The 15,086-nt window shown below is 45.2% G+C and overlaps 1 protein-coding gene across 4 annotated transcripts in view; it reads right to left on the reverse strand.

The window, feature by feature from the left end:
* The window catches only part of ptprfb (protein tyrosine phosphatase receptor type Fb), a 195,314-nt gene that overhangs the window by 92,072 nt on the left and 88,156 nt on the right, over positions 1–15,086 (reverse strand). The window lies entirely within an intron of this gene.

Consider the following 15,086-nt stretch of genomic DNA (forward strand, 5'->3'; position numbering starts at 1 on the left):
TGAGGACTTTGTGCCTCCTGAAACCAATGAAATCTAATGGAACTCTGTTTTATTGGTAATGTCCGTAACACATTCGCCGCATAAAAAGTGGAATCTAATAAAAACATAGATTTACCAATGAGCCAGAGGCAGCATGGAAGTGCCCTTGCCAGAAAAACCGCCCTACACAAAGCTAGGGAACTCACAAACAGTCTCCTCCATGTTGTAAAAGCAATGAATAAGACCATTGTTCTCTGAACTGGCATATATCACGCACAAGGAGTCTTACTGCAATATGAGCCGCTTAACAGATAAACTTGTTTACAGCGGTTATAGCAGTATGGTAGAATGAAGAGGAAAGGGGTGGGGGGGGGGCTTAATGTGGTTTTGTGGCTGTGATGCTCAATTAGGATGGCAGTGGGGGCCTTGAGTATACACCAAAACACATGGGAGACATTGGCAACATCATTTGTAAAAGAGACACAACAGCGTAATACTGTTAATTAGAGGCATTAGAACTTGATACTGTAGTCATAAACCATCACATCCCTGAGTCGTGGCAGGTGAGCTAAGATGTAGAGTAGACGGAAGGAGGGGGGTTGAAGGGGGAGGGGGGGAGGGGGCAGTGGACGGGAGGGTTGCATGCCAACCTCCTGCCAGCTCCAATTACCAGTGTGAGTGGAGCGTGGCAGCCAGGGCGATGGGTCTAATCAGAACCCTGCTGAAAGAGACCCGTCCCCATCCTACTGTCCTGCTGGGAGGCTTGCATTTCGCTTTTCCTCTCACCCCAAAATATATTCATCTCCATGGGGGCACAGTCCAACACCTCCTCCCCCCCACCACCTTGATGCAGAAGCTCAGGACGCGGCGCTTCTATATGAAGAGAAACCATACCCCCGGCTCAATTCCCTTTCAAGTTAATGCCGCTTCGCTGTCTCTCTTCCAATTCTCTCGAGTGAGGCATGCCGCTTACACAGTTCTTCTTACAGTGGCCAGAGGTACATTAAGAAAAACAAACACTATCAGCTTCGAAACACAGAGCAGCAGACTCTCTCCCCGGTTGTATTCGTGTGAAATCATGACTGCAACATAGGGTCTGAAAATGTTCCCCATCGAACATAAATCCTGCAGTACCTTTGCCTCAGTTTGCATCAATAGTTATTTAAGCACTTTCACCCTGGCATCCCAAAATGTTGGGGAAATTTACAAACTCTTTCAAAAAATACTCGATCTACAAGCATGTAGATGAGATATTTTCAAATAGCCAAGGTATAAAATAGGCCTTAAGTGGCAAAATGTTTTATTATTTTTGTTTGTGTGCTTTCTAAATCTGGACTGAACTCATTTCCTGGAAGAAATAAAAGGCCGTATGATCTCCACGTGTGCCTGTTGCCAAGTGATGGATGATGACAATTAAAGGTGATGTCTTCTTTGATAGTGCGAACCAAGGGAGCCCGGCGGCAGCAACACAGCCACTTTCCTCATGAAATATTACTGCACTAAAAACTACCCTTTTACACATACATCAGCACACTTTATGGGTGCAGAAGAAAAAGAAGAGAAAAAAAAGATGTTTATGTCCCTCTGCAGAACACGCAGTCCTCTTTTTTGTGTGTGTATCATTTACCTAGATCAATGGATTGTGATAGCGGATAGCCTAAGCGTTTTTGAGAGTGAAATTAATTCTAGTCAAGTTTGTTAGCAATCAAGACCACATGCAATCATTGCTATTACAGTTTGCCATGTTTCCGCATACTATGTCTGGCAGTTGACACAGCTAAACCCTCTCATTTATAATTCATAGCCCCCCTCCCCACCCCCACTGTGTGTTATTTACCCGGTCGGACTAGCCTGAGTGACACAGAGCTATGTTGCGCGGGAGTCGTCTCGACTGGTCTTGGAGTCGACCTGGTGTTCGATAGACAGACAGAGCCGTCTGCGGAAACAAAGTGCATGGCCCGGGGCTGTTTCGAGCCGAGAACATCTTCGAGACGAGACATTTGCATCTGTCTGAGACACAGGAGTGTGCAAGGGGTGTCTGAAGCGGAAGGTGGTGTGCTCAAAAAAACAAAACAAAACATAATATAACATAAAATAACACAGGGCGAAGTGAAGACAAAAAAAAAGGATGAATAGTAGGGGATGTGGTGACGGTGTGTAAACAAGCAACTGAGAGTGCACTTTGATGAGGTTTGTTCAACTTTTAAGTGTTTACAAAAAGTATAGCGGAGGTGTGGGATGGCTGGGCGTGTTGTGATCTGCTGCTCAGTAGATTGGGGATGAGAAAATAGGGAAAAAATAGTTCCCAATGACTGGTGTTGAACTTTTAATGATACATCGTTACAGTTGTTGCTTCAGCAAAGATTACCTGTGGCTCAGTCAGCCTTTCACTTCAATTAAGCCTGGAAAAAAGGAATTACTTTCAGTTAGTTGTTATTCTTAGAGTCCTGTGAGACTGAATCAGTGACTAACGCGGGCGCCTCAGAAAAAGGTAGACATGCTAGCCGCCAGTCCCACAGGCATTAGTCTAACTGGCTCAGTTTCTCTTTGTCTTGCAAAACAGTGGAGGTGAGATGTGGCGAGACATAATCACATGTCCGAACGAGAATGGGCCATGTGACTTGGAATCACCCTGATCTTCCCATTGGAATACCAGCTGGCAGAGCTCCCACGGCAGGGGCCTCCTCCACAGGGATGAGACTACACTACCCCCTGTATCAAAGGCCAAGGAGGGGTATTGATGTAATGCTGTTGTAATGACATGAAAGCTCGATCGTGCAAGCAACAAGAAAAGGTCAGGGCTGCCAAGACAGGTAAAGACAACAAGACACTTGAAACCGATGGGATTTTTCGTTCCATATGCATACATATGCATTGGTTTGAACACTTCAGGTGCTTCAACTTCTCGACTTGGCAGCAAATAAAAGCCTGTTCACTCTTTATGATTAGGAACAGGGACATACTGTAGCGGTAACATTTTTGGATGCATAATGTGTGATGTGGCACTGAAAACCATCTGAAATCCCTGTAAAGCCTGTGCTGTCTCTGGCACTCTATCGCTCGGCCCCAGTGTTATGGTTGTTGCCACGGAAACGGCGAGGCTAAAACAAATAGCGCTGTAGGCGGCGATGAGCCGCACGCACAGACACACACCTGCACGCAACGGACCATCCCAAGAAACACAAAGAGCCATAGGAAACAATAACACACACGGTAGCTCCTATTAGCTGAAAGGCTACGCAGTGGCGGCTGTATCATTGCTCTCTCATGCCTGTGTTTATCTGGGTGTACTTGGAAAAGGGGAAAAAATAACAGGCTGTAATGCATGCCATGACCTTTGAAATAATACACTTTTTTGTCTGGCTGAGCAGAACATTTGGCCTTACTTCCCCGCCTACAGGCAGAAAATCAATAACAGTCATCTAATACCCCCCCTCCCCCCTTCCTTCCTTTCTTTCTTCTTTCCTTCCCTCTGTTTTAACACCTCCCTCACTACCAGCATCTACCCCTTCATCCCTAACTCTCTCATCTCCTTCTCTCTCTCTCTCTCATCTCCTCTCTCCTATCTGCTATTCTACTTCCACGGTCGTCAGTATGATCTACGACCCTGCCAGATGCCTCGCGGCTGTTATTTATGCCGCGGCACAGCGGTTAGTACATAACCGTGCCCCCATCTCCCCCCCCCCCACACACACACACACACACACACACACACGACCCATTACGGCAGCCCAAGGGTGGCCCCTCGGAAAATTTGCGCGGCCGCGCTGACCGAGTCACCTTGCGCGACGAGCGCTGCCTCTGCCGCTACACAAGATCACATCCTCCATTAACTACTGTATATGGGTGGCGCAGCTGTAGGGCCATTGTTGCAAGATTATGTCTCAACCGGTGTGCCTTGTGCTCGCCTAAAACGAGGGGTTTGATTGACGACGCCACCGAGATTGTTTTTCCTTTTATTAAGCCTATGGTTTTTTCGGGCTTGTATGTGTTTTAATGTACCTGCCTCTGAGAATGTGTGTGTATGTGTGTGTGGGTGTGTGTGGGCTGCCCTCAGGGCTTGCAGTGAATTTCCCACTGTAATACATGGTTGGCTAATAAGCCAGGCTATTCCTTCAATGCGTCTTAAAAAAAGCGAGAACAAGGACGGGAGCTGGGAGAAAAACCCAGGGAGCGTGACGCTTAATGGAATCGGTCTACAAAAGGAAGCCGAGTGGCAGTTTGCAAATAAATGAATTAATTGATCCTCTCTGCAACTCAAATTAATCACCGGGATTAATTAATCACTTTTATTGTGACATGTTTAGTGTAATTAGGGCAGATAGGGATGGCTTTTATGAGTCCTGAGAAAGGCAGCGGATGTAGTGGAATGTGGCAGGTTTGGTTAATTAAATCCTCACTTGCTGGACTCCTTTGACAGCCTTTAGTTACTCTATCACTCAGAGATAATGAATAACATTGAGCCTCACATGTCACCGTTGCCTGCCTATACTTTGACTATATAGGGGAGGCTCTGGGAAGACATGAGGTGGGCCTTCAAAACACAACTCAACAGCTCCACAGGGGCAAGCTGTGATATTTTAACCACATCAGCCCTGGCGTCCCTATTTTGGCATGTCATTATAGGCGATGTCTTAAATAAAAAATGGTACAAGCTTACAATGCGTTGCATATGACAAAGTATGTAGTGTGGATAATGAGAATCATTGATACAGGGGTGATGAACCCTTTCAATTGATCACATTTGCGACAGCTGTAGGCTGACAGATCTAGAGCGTTGAGCCAAATCGGCCTCGGGCGACGCTTCGTGAAGACGAGCGGAATGTCAGGCTTGGAACTCGACATACGGGCTGGTGCAATAAGCGGAATCCATCCTCCCCTAACTCCCGCTTGGACCGGGGGGCTAAACCTTATAGGACTCAGTGTGTAAATGTGTGTGGAAGCAGGGGTCAGGGTGAAAGGACTCCCATTAGCCAGCTCATTGAGTGTGGGTATTAGAGCCTCCTGACACACTGCGGGCCCATCCATCCACGACTGGCCCAGGCCAGAGGGAGCCGTTGACTCACTGGCCCACATACCCCGCCTCACTCTTTCACCTGCGGCAAAGCACGGCCGGCGGGCGTTGCTTCGAACCGGCTGAAGGAAGCACCATATGGTTGGATTTCTTGCATATTATAGGATATATATATAATATTTTCACTTTCCTTTTTTTTTCTTTTTACATTTTATTAAACCAGGCAGATTATTAAGAACACATCCTTACTTACAATAACAGCCAGGCAGTCGGCCAGAGGATGAACAATAATTGAGAAACAACGGGCCCAGGAAGAACTGGTCGCATGCATCATGAAGTTAAAGTGGCCAAACAGTCACCTTGATTGGAGGTCTGTGCTCTACTGAGCACATTTTCTAGTTAGATTGTGTTCCATGGGAAAGCCATGACTGTAAAGAGGACTCACTGAGTTATACGAAAAATAGCTATATCGCTCACAAAGCATCACATGTGAGCTTGTAGATTGGTTATTTTCGGTGTGTGCACCCACGGGCAAACAAGTATAAATCATGCTTTACTGAATTAAGCCCAATACTTCATTGTACGACCCTGCCACTTGCTGAAAATAACAGATATTCGTATAGCTAGTGGTATAATTAGTATTTAGGACGAGGCAGAATAGCACCGAGATTGAGAAACAGACTCCAGACTCTTGGATAAGTGAAACACATTTGTAACTAAAGCAAGAGGATCGGCACAAAGCCAGTGGACAAATTGATTTAAATGCTAAATTAATCCTGAGCTGTGAGATGTGAGTGCGCATTTTTCTTGCATTCAACCACTCAAATAATTCCATTCAGGGTCACGTTTGTGAGTGACAGTCCGGGCCAGGTAAGGTTTTCTCATTTCCACCTTTCTCTTTGTTTATATTAAGCAAGACCACAGGTATTTCTGGCAGTCAAAACGTTACTGGACTCCTTGCTCTGGGACTGAGCCTGCCTGGGACTGCTCCATGTGCCTCTCTTTTCTCCATTGTACAGTAAGGAATGATATGAATCCAATGCTGAAAAGTGAAAACAATGGTCTTTTTGTGACAGCATTCTGAGCTCAAACAGACCTGTGCAAACATCTACACATGCGTGCCAAGGCTAAAAACAAATGAGGCTGTGGCATAGACAACACACAGTGCAGCGTTTGTGTTACTATTGACCCACTCAGCAGCCTTAAGCCTTTAGTCTAACTGAGGGAGCCTCACAATGCGAGCCCAGTGACACTTTGCTGATAATCACATCGGTCACACTGTCGCAAGCAGCACAGTGTATTGTGCAGCTAGCCATCAAGTAATATGCTTTAATTGAATAATGCGTGGTGCAGTTGTGTGTGATGGACATTTAATCTGGACTCATCGAGTTGCAGATATCCCTGTCTGCGTTATTGGACAAGTCACACGTATCCTCAACCGCAGTACACGGTTGTGTTATATCTCCAATACTGTTGGTGGCACGAAGACAGCTTCGGGGTCAGGTCAATATGACCATTCAATAACAATCATAGCTGGAAAAGATGCATCACTCTCGGTTCAACGCAATCACAACACCTAGGTCTAATTACTGTATGACAGCATTTCTTTCCTACTACCCTGTGAAGCTGTGAAATGGGTTAATGTTTACAAAACACAATTGTAAACATTACACAGCCAGGACACAATCTGTTCTTGTTTACTTGTTAGAAGGGGAATGGTGAGATGTGCATTACCCTACATATTGTGTTGACAAGGAAGTTTCCAATCAACCTCATTTATAGAGCTCTGATGCAAAATACACTTTGAAAACTACTAGGTAATATGAAACACAATGATTGATATCATGAATGGATTTTTAGTGTGTTACATTACCACCAAGAATGAGTAGGCAGTCTGTTAGCAGCAAATTAGGACAATACAGCAAAGTCACAGCTTGTGAGAGAGGTTTCAACACAATAAGTGGAAAAGTGGTGGGCTGCAGCCAGGCCCAAAAACAAAACAGAAACGACTGCAATGTACAAACTAAGACTAAGCACAAGTTTAATTCACCACTTATGCTCATAACTTGTGCATAACGGTGGGGAATGTCAAACTCTTTACAGAGGGCTGAATGCTGTCTGGTGGTCTCTCTCTCTCTCTCTCTCCATGTCTCTCTCTCTCTCTCTTCACCTCATTTCCCTCATCCACGTCTATTTAGTTGACCTCTCCATACCCCCCGGGCCATAGACACGATCAGCATCGACTGCAGAGGCATAGCTAACATCGTCAGCCTTTGCTAGATACAGTTTGCCGGCAGCGCTGTGCGATTGATGGACAAGTACAGGTGATAAAAGGCAAAGCTGCCCAAAAGCAAGTCTGCCACTACTATGTAGATGCCTTGCATGTCGAAAGACTTCCAGCGTGCAGTATTTTAATTCCTCCTCTTGGAGGAAGGACTGGGTCCTCTCTACGGACGCCCCTAGGTCATCTTGCTTCCAGTGGAATCGTGGGATCTGTTATTTATTAATTATTTATATTTACAGACAGATTTACAGTCAAATCTTTCATGTAGTGTAAGAGAATATTTTGCTGATATTTCGAGTGAACAAGAACAGATCTCCCTCCTCTGAACATCAAAGGAATGGCTGCAGGTTACGAGACATTGTTCTACATGACTCTATTGCTAAAGGGGTTTTAACTGTTGTTACTACGCTTGCAGTCTACGGTACCTCTCCTCCCGGTAAGGCCAGGAGTCCTTGGAATGCTTAAAGATAGGAGGGAAGGATGCAGATTGGGTGGCCAAAAGAGTGATTCTGCCCCGCCATATTGTGTAAGTCCTTGAGAGGGGCGTGCAGAGACAGATGCAGTTTGTAGCTGTCAGCTTGGTTATGATCTATGACGCTGGGCTTCCAGCCAGCAGATGGTGGGAAAAATTAAATCTGTGACACAAGCCGTCACACTGGAGCTTAGAGAAAACAGCAAGGGGGTCCACACCTGTGGACAGGTGTGTGTGTGTGTGTGTGTGTGTGTGTGTGTGTGTGTGTGTGTGTGTGTGTGTGTGTGTGTGTGTGTGTGTGTGTGTGTGTGTGTGTGTGTGTGTGTGTGTGTGTGTGTGTATTTTGAATGTGTATTCCTAATGTAATTTCAAATAATACTCCTCTCCATGAGTGAGGACAAGCGTCGCCTAGCAAGCCTATATTTGTCCTCCTATTTAATTATTATTCATTGACCAACCTTAGTAATGTCAAACAAGCAGTACTTAAAATTCGCTCTGGTCTCTCACTCACACTTCATCCTCCCACCAACCCAAAAGAACCCAACGATCCAACCAAAGGGTGAGAATCAAATGTACAGGGAGATTGTATAAGTAATGGGGGGGGGGGGGGTTTACAAAAAGCAGCCAGTTACACAACAGGCCCCATTTTGCTCATTGTAGATGATTTGAATAGCAGTGGGGAAAAGAGGGGATTAAGTTGTCGGAGGAGCAGAGCTCAGTATTAAATCATTCAGATATAGCCACTGTATGTATTTATCTTGCCCGGGAAGAGGCGCAATGAGATTTCTATGCTGTTTATCCAGTCAGGTTTGTTGTCCGCACTTGCCTGGCTCCCGAGATATTTATTACTGCCATTGTGTCGCAAGCATTTTCTGCCTCTGCACCAGGGGACTATAAGGCACGCCAAGCAAATAAAGGGCCCCCATCCTAACTGGTGAGGCCGTAATTTGTTTTGCTGCCAGTGGACCAATGAATAGTCAACACGCCCAAAACATGGCAACACCTGGCCTGAATTTCACTTTAATATTTCTCATTTTCAAAATGTGTGCAATACCAACAGATTTTCGAGCATTGTGCTGCATCATAATTGTGGCTTTCTCCCCCTCCCCGTCTTAAAATCAGGGGAGCATAAAATAGACTCACAGGGCTGCAACTCTATTAATATTATGGGGAGCTGTTCCAGTCAAAGTTTGATGTACAACATGTTTTCGACGAGGGAGGCAACTGTTTTATTCCGCCACAGAAGCTTTGATTTCTTGCATATTTCTCGGCTGACCTTTTCTGAAATTACATTTCTCTCCACATTAGATGTCTGAAACGAGCTGCTTGGTAACTTCAAAAAATAAAAAAGGAAGGAAGGAAGAAAGAAGTATGAAATAAAATGAAAAGAAAAGGTGTTCTGTGTGGCTGTTGTGAATGTGAACCAGTCTAAATCACTCTCTGACAGCAGAGGATCCTGGTAATGATGGCTCTTTTGATCTGGCACCATTAGATAACATTCTGCCTGTCGGGAGACAGGTCTGCCTGTCACTCAGCGCTCCCACAGGGGCTGGGAGAGAATGTTCCACAATGACTGAGGAGAGGGGAAAATGAGGGAAAAAAGAAGTCACAGAATGTACCTTGCATTCAGAATGCAGTGGATTCGTAGAAGCTCAAGTTAGTGGAACATTTGAGGATTTCAGATATATATTACTCTGCTTGTCAACCTCATTAGTGCGATAACGCTTTTTCTGATGCCTTGTTTCTCTCCCTCCCTGTTTCCTGAAGTGTGATATTACATTTTGCATCTGACTTCTCCTGCGCCAAAAAATGGGAAATGTAAGAATGTAGCTAAACGCAGATGTGCAATGGACTCTGCATTCTGAGCGGCGGCGAGGTGTGTCCCAAGACTGGTGCTGATGTGAGCCGAGGCGTCTCGTCGTGGACCGAGAGCAGTTTATATCATACACCACACAAGACAAGGTCCCATTTACTGTAACTGGACGTTTACTGAGGCGATTCATTTCAAAGAGATGTGCTCAAGGTCAGTACAATGGCGTCGTTACCCGAGTAATGACTCATCACTCCCTCTGGTCATCTATCTATCCATTCTGCTAACTGCTGCCACAACACAATGGACACCATATTATAGAGAGAGAGAGAGAGAGAGAGAGAGAGAGAGAGAGAGAGAGAGAGAGAGAGAGAGAGAGAGAGAGAGAGAGAGAGAGAGAGAGAGAGAGTGCGCGCTGTGGGACCTAACAACACAACTATAAAGAGGCAAAGAGGGGAATTGAAAAATGCAGTCGGTAAAGATTTAAAAGAGACATGGGGATGTGAGACAAAAAGCCTGATAGAGACAGAGAGGGAGAGAAATGAGATGGAGACAAATAGGAAGGTTGAGGAAGAAAGGGAATAAATGACACACAGTCAGGAGGAGATAGAGAGAGGAAATGGGAGAGAAAGGAGAGAGCTAGACACATTTCTCTCTCAGACATCCCTCCCTCCTTGTACCACTGAGTGTGTCAGCATTGCCAGCATCATAATTTATTCATGCGGGTCAGACGAACAGACCATATAGGCAATACGAGACCAGGAACGAGCCTCAGACGTTAAGCCACCGCTGACTGTCTCACACACAGAAAATCACACGCGCCCACACTGTGTGGCAATGGCCGCTGTGTGGATATCACTACAATAGGTTTTTCCACATTCACCACCATACCCTCACTTTCATTTTATAAAGAATAATCTGCTCTCATACTTTAATATCCTAATAGGAACAAAATAATGTCTTTTTTTTTATTGTACTTCAAGAAGCAGCAGCGTTGACAGTTGGCCATTATTCATAACGACAACCTGAACACACACACACACACACACGCACACGCACACACACACACACACACACACACACACACACAACAAACAGGTGACTCCCATCTCCTGGATTAGGATGGCGGTTTGTAAATTTACACGGAGGCCTTTGTGATGGCGTGACAAGCACAAAAAAAACAATTCAACTGCAACTCAGAACTTGTCCTTTTTTTTCTCTCTAGAATCAGTCATGCTGCCTTTGACGTCACTGCCTCTCTCGCTCCGTGCACATCTCACACACCCACTTGTTAATGGTGGGGTGGGCGACATACACCGCTGAGCTGACTTTGGGTCCTACGTCTAAGTGTTGGTGGGGGTGACCTCTCCCACAGGGGGGCGTGAGAACGACCGCGAACAAAGAGAGAGCGAGAGTATTGGGGGGCGGGCCGGTGTGGTGTGGCGTGACAGAATTACAGAGTGACTGGAGAAGGGCTGGGGATAGAAAGGACTGTGAAAAGTGCTAAAGCTCAACTCAGCCGGTGTGAAAACATGCCTCTGCAGCTCCCCGCAGGTGAACGGCTGGCTAAGCTCTACAGTCGGCCGTGACAAGAGATCAGCTGATTACGCACACAGAGAGAGAGAGAATGAGAGAGAGAGAATGAGAGAGAGATAGACAAAGAGATAGAGATAGAGATAGAGAGAGAGAGAGAGAGAGAGAGAGAGAGAGAGAGAGAGAGAGAGAGAGAGAGAGAGAGAGAGAGAGAATAATAGGAGAGGGAAGATGGCGAGGGAAAGATATAAGACAAGAGAAAAGTAAGAAAATGAAAAAGTTACCAAAAAAAACCTAAAAAACTGAAGGCTGGTCAGGACTGAGCGGGGGGAAAACAACAGTATTTCTCAGTCTCCTTCAAGACTGAAAGCTCCATCATACTTTGCTGCGTGCCGAAAATAGCAGATCTACAAGCACAATGTGTTGCGATGCAACGCGTTGTGAGCTGTCACACTAGCACGCAACTAAGTAGAAATCAGGCAGGCTTGAGGAAAACTATGCAGAAGGACAACTATGCATGTATAACATACCGTTCATGGTAACATACTGTACACGTATGTTCATTTGTCACACCCCTGGGGGCAGTTTGACTGGCAAAGGCCAGTACATAGCACACTGCGCATCACAGACACCAGTGGGACCACACGCAACACCTGTGCTTGTCGCATGTGGTCAGACTAAATCTGAATCACAGGTCAGCATGTCTGGGTTTTGTCAAGGAAAATTTCAGGTAAGGCTCTGATTGGCTGGGCTGTAACAGCATTCCCAGTCACCTCATGAGCCCCGTCAGTCTAGTAAAGCCGGTTCAGATATTGACGTGCATAGGCCATTGACTCAGCTTGTAAAAAAGTTCTGTTATTTCTGTAGCAGAGAGGGAAGGGCATCTGATGTTTCATCATGCATCCATCTTTTCGACAGTGACGTGACGTCAGCCAGGTCACGCCTGGAGCGCTCCTGACTCAGAGGTTAGCCATCCAGATATGTGATATGTTGTGATACAGACGCCTTTGTGTCCAAAAATTGCCTGTAGGGCTGTAAACTACAGCCTTCGACGGTGCTAATCACCCGGGCTACCCTTTTTCAATAAGGTAACCCGACAGCTAAGAGTCCCATGGCGCAGGCGGTCCCGTTTGTTTTCTTGTTGTTGTTTTTTCTCTTAATAAAATTGGCAAATAACAGTGTACAGAATGCAAAGTATAAACATCACTGAAAACTGTTTATTTCAGAAGATTATAAAACCATGCTTCTGTAAAAAGTCACTGTTTAGCAAATGGACAGCTCCTGTTTACTTTAGTTTAATTTAGTCACTTAGTAGTGTTTTAGCTGAAGCAGTGTAACAAAATTGTGACAGCAAGCTTTCACTTTGACCTCTTTATTGATAATAAACATAATACAATTATATAGCCTTCATTGGATACAAGTTGTATCCAATCAAGGTACAGTATATCATTTTATTATGTTGAACTGTACGAGGAAAAACAGGGATGTGTACTGTACATAATCTGATCCCATTTGGAAGTACGCATCAAAGCTGTTTCCTTAAGATTAGGACGATAATCCATATTATAGATGGTGTAAGCAATAAGCAATACTTTTTTTCGCTCGGTTGAAAACTACAATCCAGCAGTATGATAACCAACCGTGTGTGTGTGTGTGTGTGTGTGTGTGTGTGTGTATGTATGTGTGTGTGTGTGTGTGTGTGTGTGTGTGTGTGTGTGTTTGGGGGGTCACATGTAGTAGAAATTTGTAGTTTATGCAATACTTGTTGTACCCATTCTACCTGTCTCTCTGTCTGTGTCCCTTTTATGCCCATATATTGAGTTCCATGTCAGCCATGCCCAAATATTGAGTCCAGGCCAGCCTATGACTTCAGTACTAGGATGTCATGTTGATGACATCAGGGTACTCCATATATTGTAAATGTATCAATAGTTTTGGGAACCGCCGATTCAACCGACTTCTCGCTCAGCGCATCACTCCCTCGGAAGTGAATCGGTCGAGCAGGAGGCAAGATATGCAGGGGAAATGCGCATTTATAGATAGATAAAGTATTTTGTGTTGCTTCTGCAGGTACAGAGAACAGTGCTGATGGCTCGCTTGCTTCTTGTGGAGTCATTAGGGAGTGTGATAATCAATCACCTTGTGTTCACTGCTGCCGGCCATCCCTCTCCGCACTTGATATGGACTTGACGTATCACTCGGCCACAAACAATAGTCTAAAAATGACTATTTTGTGTGTGTGTGTGTGTGTGTGTGTGTGTCTGTCTGTGAGTGTGTGCGTACATACATGTGCGTGTGTGCGTGTGTGTGTGTGTGTGTGTGTGTATGACACAGTGTACATGTTTGTGCATGTGCGTCTGTGCGTGCAAGTGAACATTAGTACTGAAAGATGTCCAGTACATTACAGCACAGGCCATAAAAATCCACAGCAAGCCACTTTCACTCAATATGCTGAACCCGTGTTCTACTGTATGTGCAGTTCCTTGCCAGTGAACACATATACACCATTTTCCGCACGCGTCCATCCAAAGCGCCTTAACATTACGGAGAGTGCATACAACTGTAGTGTGAATGGAGTCCTCAACCATGCCAGAGCTGCACTCCAGTTCATTCCACTACAAACACTGGGAAGCTTTGAAGCATTTTATTTTATTTTCTGTAGTGTCTGGAATCAGCCGCATGACTACGTGTCTTCTTTTGGCGAAAATAACTTTGACCGACTAATTGACCTGCGATTGCGGCTCTGGGGGACACTCAGAGAAGCTGCGAGCCTGCGACAATTAACACAGTGACAGAATCCCAGTGTGAAATAGAGAGAGAGAGAGGAAGAGAGGACTCAGACTTTAATACACCTCACGTGTTCACGAGATCAGTAGCTGGCGGCTCAGCCAGACTCTCGTCCATGTTGGACAAGCGAGCGGAACCCTGCACTCAGAGAGTGTTGCGCCCCAGCACTGACGGTGATTAATCTAATTTCCATTCATGTGTGCCGCATGTCTTGTTGACACTGTTTTGTTTGTGCACGCGCACAACCACATTCCTCACGCCACCTGTGTAGAGTTGGAGGAAAATGGAGGGTTTATTTTTTCCCCCTTCTTTTCAAGAAAGCGATTCTGTATGCCGCAGAAGAAGAGCCCCTTCGGCAACATTACGCAATCTTAGGCTGATGATATCATCAAATCAGTGTGAACACAGGAAAAACATATAAGAGCAGGAGGGGTGGGGTCTGTGAGAAAGATAGGATTTTAAAGTGAGGCCAGTGTTTGTATAGAAACTGGATCCGTTTTAACGGTGGTGTAATGGATGGCTACGGATGGCTCTAATCCTCCCGCTGGCTAACTTCACACAACCTTTTCTTTTCTCTCTTCAGCGTCTAATGAAATCAACTCCTGCCGTGACTTGCGCCCACAAGACAAAATTACAATCAATTAAGGGGCGGGGGTCCGTGGGTGCAATTTCTTGCAGGACAGGACCTCTCTCTGGTTAAATTGCACATATTCAAGTCGACTAAGAGATGTCTGCGCAGGGTCAATCTAGCTTGCAGGCACGCTACTGTAAGTAACCCCCCTACGCATTCCTGTGAAATAAGGTAATACAAAGAAAATAAATTCTGCATTTTCCCTAGCCAATCGCACAACACTGTGGCCAACATGACAACACTGCATACACTAAAGACTGATAATTCAGTCTTGCCTCATTGCAAATTTGTAGACACAGACCATGTTGACTCAACCTGGCAGTATTTTTTACATGAACCTAAACCCTAACCAAAGTAACCATGCCTAACCCTAATCAGTAATCACAGTAGCAGAGCTTAACCTTAACCTCAACTAGAATAATGCAACATGAATAGAATGCAACATGACCCATGAGGTCATGTTGCATGGGAAGTGTACCATGTGTGGGTCGGAATAAAGCGAAAATGTCCACATGACAACAACCCACAACAAAAGCCAAAAGAAACAACAAACAAACAAACAAACAAACAAACAAA

Source organism: Gymnoscopelus braueri (assembly GCF_963280865.1).
Source record: "Gymnoscopelus braueri genome assembly, chromosome: 10".
Lineage (NCBI taxonomy): Eukaryota > Metazoa > Chordata > Actinopteri > Myctophiformes > Myctophidae > Gymnoscopelus > Gymnoscopelus braueri.